Raw genomic sequence first — 7,089 nt, forward strand, 5'->3', positions numbered from 1 at the left:
CATAAAAAAATATATATTTCCAGGCATTACACTTGGACTTGAGAGTTTACTTTAAATGTGCTTAAGACTGCATAATAACAATCATGTCTGCAAGAGAAACATACAGGGATTGCTTGCTTGTAGTCAAACCTGCTGAGACCAAACAAAACGCATGCTGGTTGTCAGACACATCCGTAGCACGTAATAAAGCACTGTTCTGGCTCCTCAAATTCTTCTGAGCTGCAGGGATTATGTATTTCTGACATAAAGAGATGACTGTATGTGGGGAAAAACCATTTTCTTTCCCCCGGGAGACTCACACGATTGATTTTTCTCAAGGACTAAACCGTAATTTATCCCTGCTTAGGCTCAAATGAAGTCCCCCCCACAAAAAAAAAGTTGCAAAAGGATAATGAGGCATATTATTCTCAACACTGACAAACAGGAATGTTTTTATTTGAGGAAATACACAAACCCCCCTAACATGTTGATCGCTAGGATCATTTCTGATACGTGTTCCTAGCGTATGATAGCCTGGTTATGGAGTGAGACGGGATGAAGAGAGGAAATTAGCCATTGTCTGAGCTCAAACTGACTTTCCCTGTTATGGTGCATTGAACTGACTGATGGCACAGTTTCCTCTACACACTATAGGCATGCTGAAGTGAGTGAGGGGGAAAGAATTAATCAGAATGTACCGAATATAGTCAATCAAGAGGCCAGTGCCAAAAAAAAGCAGAGACAACTGAAAGATTATGCATGCATAGTTTCTTAGTTATGGGCATGCCTCTTATCTTTCCTCCAGTGAAAGGCATGACAGAGCATACGGATGCTTATGTGAACACATCAACTGCCTGCCTGACATGTTCGCCTACACACCTACTCTAGACCATTAACGGCAACACTTTACCCCTATAAAGCTCATTATGGAGATTGGGTTTAGGGTGTCATTTTAGTTCCACCTAATCTTGCAGTTAATAAAAGAAAATAATTAAAATCCCCTAAGTTCTTTGAGCTAATAATTGTGACAGATGTGTTGCATTAATTACTCCACATATTGTATTTTAAAGAAAAAGAGGAGCCTATAGAAACACCTTGACTTAATATTCCATCTTCACACCTTTACCATGTTAAATAATTAGTTCACACCTAACATTTTATTTATACATTAGACACATTATCATGTTTCGTTTTGACAACCAAAAGTAGATATGCGTTACTTCAGCTGCAGACCTAACTGCTACAATTTGACACTTGTGACAAATGCTTTGTTTTCTAAAAACTGTCCCAAGTAATTGTTTTGCCTCGACAGCCCCCACCGGCCAACACAAGCAGAACGCGTGAACTTTTGAGACACCCCATTCATAAAAGGCAGTATCTGTTGGCCTCTAACAACTGCACATCTCTTGATCTCCATTACTCAGCAAGCCCTTAGACATGAGACATCAGACAGTGGGGTTAGTTGGGGTTGACGGGTGGGGGAGGTAGGGAGGGAGGGATAAAAGACAGTCTTTTGATCCAAATAAGCTCTGCCCCGAGAGTGTCCATGGCAGTATTTCACTTCTTCAGTACAAATTAATTACCCTTGTGACCTTAAGTGGTAGTGACAAGGCCAATGACTTACTTTCATCCCAAATCGATTCCCTCATTTCTTGGCTGTATGAAATAAGAATCAATGATAGGGAAAGGCTTTTAAACTTTGCCTTTCAAGTTCCAACCTCTTTCATGTCTCTGGCAAAAGCCGGTGGTTGAAAAATTGAATACGATCAAGGCTGGGACGACAGTCCTTGGCCGAAACATTTCCTGACCCAATTTGAAAAAAAAAAAAAAAAAACAGCATTTAAATGTATTACAACGTTGAAGACTTCCATTTCTCGTATTATCATCATAGCTGTGAAACTGACATTTCGAAGTACTTGCAGAAACTCGTCAATTTCTGGGGGGGGGGGGGGGGGGGGGGATATATAAATACCCCCCCTATTTGCAAAATTCAACAGCTTTGACAGGTGTTATCTAAATGTGTGAAAACTGCAGGTGATTGATGTTGGGAGATCAAACATTTTTTAATTAGAAGCAAGTCATAGTGAAGAGAGGAGATCTGCAGAATGTCAGGTGCAGCTCAGAGAAGTTATCTATGGAATCACCAACAAAGCAGATACCTAATCTTAGATGGTGATTTCGAAATTATAGCATATAGCGTTTTCCTTTGAAGATGAATCAAAAACTATTTTGAAAGCAATGTTATCATTTAAGTTATTTTATAAAGCAACATACCAAGTATTCGTTCTTGACTCTGTTTTGTCTCATTGTAGCATCACCTTGTCCTTCATGAAATGGCTGGCATGTTTCTTTGATATTTAGTAGGTTCAATGAATACATTGATTTATCATTTCCCTGTGGTGGCATGCACTGTATACTGTATAGTGTACTTGATTCATTCCCAAGTGTTGTAGTAGCAGCAAAGAATCAATGCCATGTATCGGAGCGGCGGAAAGCTAGGATATGAAACCGTGTGCTTCATGTTATTTGACTTTTGAGGAAATGCAGCTGCTTTTGATGGAAACGTCAGATTTGTGGAGAGACAAAGCGCTCCTCCAAATGTTCAGTCGTCGTCAAAAGTGACACCTCTTTTCCCTTTCTCCTCTTGACAGCACCAGCTGGAGTTGATAAACCACAGATTGTAGTTCAGTCAGCCACCGGAGCTGACAGTGATGGCAGTTGATTCGACCCTCTCCACTACACCCGATCTCTCCGCTGCCATCAATTTTTCAAGACTCAAAAATGTATTAATAGAAGTGTACTTCAGGTCCTGTTGGTTGAAGATGAAAATTCACACTAAAATGCATGAGCACCCCACACACACACACGCACACGCACACGCACACACACACGCACACACACACGCACACGCACACACACGCTCTGAATCATGAATGAGACCAGACTCCCACACTCTGCAGAAACGAGACAAGACCAGGAAAAAAAATGGCGTACAATGCTGCATCTTTAATCACCTGAGCCGTGACTTCATTTGATCTGCAGACACCAGCTCGATCGGTGTTTCCCTGCATGAGGCTCATGTCACGCCTCTGAGTGCCTACAGTCATTTAAAATTAATTTTCTGGTGGTGCACGAGTTGAGACTAGTAGTAGTAGTAGGGAACGTGAAATGTCTTCCTAACCCTATGTTCGTTGATTCAACCACACACATGATTCGAATAATAACCAAGCATCTCCGTGAAAGAGCAGCGGTGATAATGATATCAAGTCCTAATCAGATATTAGTATTTTGAGGTTCTTTAACGCTAAATATTCAATAATTTAACTAAATATAAAAAGCCATGATATATTCTTCTTTTTTTTAACTGTGGGAGCTATTTCTACTGTGACCAGGACACTGGCCTACTGTTTTTCGAAGGCTTTCAATTATGTTTCTTTTTCATCATCTAACCGACATGGTTCCTGCTATCTGTTAAGCAGTTGTCACACACTTAACCCACACAACCTCCTTGTTGCCTCCTGTAGAATTCAACGAGGTAAAGAAGACAGTGCTTCCAAAAGGTACTTGTAAGATGCTTTTCATGGTTCTGACCTTAAACATTATACACAAGGGTATTCTGAAAGTCTCACATAATTTTAAAAAAGCCCTAAAAAAAACTGAAACGTATCTCGCTTGCTTTTCAAGAATCTTTGGGATTCTCTCTCTTAAAGAATCAAAACGCAGATCACCGAAAAAGCTGAAAACCTTCTTGAGCTGAAAGTTTTATGCGTGCCACCCCAATATCTTTTCCCCTATTCCTCACAAACGGCACACCATGGGAGTCAAGGAAGTGCCAGCGTATTCCCTAGCCAGGAGTCTAACTCAAACATTGGCACAAGACAAAGAGACTTATGGTGTTTTGATCTAAGCACACGAGCCGTAGGCGTGACATAACACATGCCAGCTTCTTCATTCCTCTGTACCACACCAGGGGCGTTCCACAAATGCATTCATCTCAATCTCCCCTGTGACAAAGGCATCTGACCATGTTGAAAAGTCTATACCGCTTCCTTATCCAAACCAAAGTTTAACTATAATGAGCCCAGTATATGCACGTAATTTATACACCTTCATGTAGCTATGCATCAAAATACAGTTTCTGAACATGCTTTATTTAAGAAGTATTAATTAAATGGTTAAAGTTCACGCAATCCACTTGTAGAGGCTATGCCAACTCTTTAAGCGCAACATCTCATTAGCATGTATCGTGAATAAAATCCCAATACAAAACTTTCCATTGAACACTGACCCTGTCATTATTTCTTGTATTATTTTAGTTTCAATTAAACTTGAACATAAAAACAAATACAAAGAAAACAATCACCTACAGAGAACAGTATAACCACGTGATACCTCAACGGTGAGGCAGAACGCCTGACTCACCAATTATAGTTCCCATTTATTCCATAGGATCGCTAATTAATACAGTTTAACCTGGTGTGCAATCATCCAACACACCCTATTTATATTCTGTCTCTGAGAGTGTTCATTAAAAATACCCTAACATATGTCAAAGTTGTAAGTGAATTGATCAATCTTTTTGACTTATTTTATTGGGGAATAACCCAGATGTGCCTGGAGTGGTCTAGATGTCTATCATTCTAATTCAGCACCTGCAGCAGAAATTGGGTGGATTAAATACTGATGCCAACTTTGATTGAATGTGTTGACAATCCCAGTGCACCTGCCTTCACTGAGGTGCTAATGGAGGATCCCGATAGGATGTAAAAGCGGAGGAGGATGGAACATGAACTTTATAGTAGGCTATCAATATAAGAAGGTGTGCGTGAGAAATGAAAGAATAGCACAATAAAGCTGGGGGGAAATGATTTGCATTCTAATTTTTATAAATCCGGATTGTTGATTTTTGATAAACATGTCATCCAAAGGGACGCTGCTGTTCCACTTACATATACTGCAAAGTGTTCCATCATAACTGTGTAGAATTGTGTTATAGTTTTGAATAAAATATAAAGATTACATGGCTAATTCATTCCACTGCAGAGTAATGAACAGCTAAGACACAAAACTGCAATTTACTAAAACTGCGTTTACTAAAATAAACCATGTGAAACCATCCTATGCTTATACCCGTATTGTTAAAAATGCTGGAGGAAAATTGACAACACTGCTTCTCATGCAGACCAGGCGCAGCTCAGTGGGGCACTATGAACTTCATGTCCCACCCTCCTCCTCTTTCTGAGTCAGTGACATCACCACAAAAGGATCCAGTCGTAAACACATTTCCCAGAAGACATGTGTAGTATACCTCCTCTACTAATCCAACCACTGGCTACATAAGGAAAGAAGAGTTAAGTGCTCTCCTAAGTAGTGTTTATTCAGGGGACTAACCTCCGGCGTTTTGGTTGTAACATTTATGGACAGTGCACATCAACCAGAGGGGGAATTCATCTAAACTGTATATTCAATGTGGGATGCCGAAGATTTTGCTGTCAAAATAGCCCCATCCTGTGACACCTTTAATTTTCCAAATGGCAGAATCATGATGATGAGGCAGCTCCCTCTCAGCCATATGGACACTTGATTTCAGGAGGATAACTATTTCCAACAGAGTCTCTCACGCTAAAGGACCTTAGACAATCTAAGCGGCAATCAAGCCCGAAGCAGCCGGGTGCAATCAAAGAGAGGAAGAGATGATGAGACTGGACTGAGTCCAATCCCCTGTTGATCACTGAGAACAAATGAGTTCTGCCAAAGGATTTAAATGAGGCGGAAATTGATAGGTATATATGGTGTGCCCTCTTGCAGAAAAGATACATGGTATAAATGATGTCCATGGCATTTAGTGGGACCCAGAGAATTCCATTATCTCTAATGGGCTGTGTGGAAATTGAACAACTCAGTAAGGGAACTAGGAAAACTTGTTATTTGAACATGTAACTTTTTTTTAATGACTGACATGGCAAGGACGCAAAGCTGCCTTGACGTGTGCAAATACATGCTGAGAGTGCGTGTGATGCTGTGTGTGTGTGTGTGTGTGTGTGTGTGTGTGTGTGTGTGTGTGTGTGTGTGTGTGTGTGTGTGTGTGTGTGTGTGTGTGTGTGTGTGTGTGTGTGTGTGTGTGTGTGTGTGTGTGTGTGTGTGTGTGTGTGCGCGCGCGCGCGTGCGTGTGTGTCCTACTATTGCCTAGGGGGGAATTAAAATGAGCATAGACCCAGCACATGGCTGCCTCTACCCACATTTGTTCGGGTGAATGTGTAAAATACAAGCTTTTATATCCATTTAGCCGAACTGTAAAATATATTCGCTGCAGGAGTGGAAGTGTGTGTAGCCTTTAGCTGACGGTTTATAAACAAACACAGACCAACAACAAGAAACAACGGGTCGCAAATGATGAAAAACAAGAGTTTGTAACACAGAATATTAACATGTAGGGATGTATTATATTATTTACCTGAATGTGTCCCCTGCGGTGTATGCTGATGCGTATCCCTTCTCGGTTCCCCATGTTACACCGCGCGTCTCCTCAGCAACTCAGCCCTATAGTCTGGTACCAGCATCGAGTAGACGGCGACAGACAGTGAAGTTGTTCTACTCAAAGTACGGTTGTCACTCTTGTCGAAATGGCCCCAAACTCTCCGCTTGCCTCGCGTTCACTCACATTCCGCCCCGAGTGCAGTAGGTGTTTTCGGAGTGCGAGTGGTCGTTAACCGCTCTCCATCTCCACGGTACATACATTCATTTAGGGCACCCCGACAGTCCCACTCGCCTTACCGCCGTCGGGCTGATAACGAACCCAACCCAACCCACGTCTATCAAGGAGATGTGCGGTGGTTTAAGGTTGTTAAGGTCTCTAGAAATTCATTTCAGCAGCAGAAAGTGTCCAGGGTTTTGTCTTGACGGCGGTGTTCAGTGTGTGAGCGACTCTCTCGGCTCGTTCACAGGAGGAGGACTGTGCGCTTGCCTGCGCGCGCGGCGACAGTGGCACACGGGACAACATAGGTGGATATACGGTAGTAGGGTTTGGGTTTTTCTTTTTTCCACGTTTTAGTTTTTTATCCCACCTACGCTGCAGTTTTACAATAGGGTGTACACGATGTCTTCGCCTCA

At 41.8% G+C, this 7,089-nt stretch overlaps 1 protein-coding gene across 1 annotated transcript in view; it reads right to left on the reverse strand.

Moving 5' to 3' along the window:
- Positions 1-6,541, reverse strand: part of cntn3a.1 (contactin 3a, tandem duplicate 1) — a 74,621-nt gene extending 68,080 nt beyond the window's left edge. Inside the window, exon 1 of the mRNA XM_080030387.1 lies at positions 6,434-6,541. The gene's annotated coding sequence lies outside the window, so the exon portion shown is untranslated. The remainder of the gene's footprint in view (positions 1-6,433) is intronic.
- Between the last annotated feature and the right edge of the window lie 548 nt (positions 6,542-7,089).

This window comes from Ammodytes marinus (assembly GCF_949987685.1).
Source record: "Ammodytes marinus genome assembly, chromosome: 7".
Classification (NCBI taxonomy): Eukaryota; Metazoa; Chordata; class Actinopteri; order Uranoscopiformes; family Ammodytidae; genus Ammodytes; species Ammodytes marinus.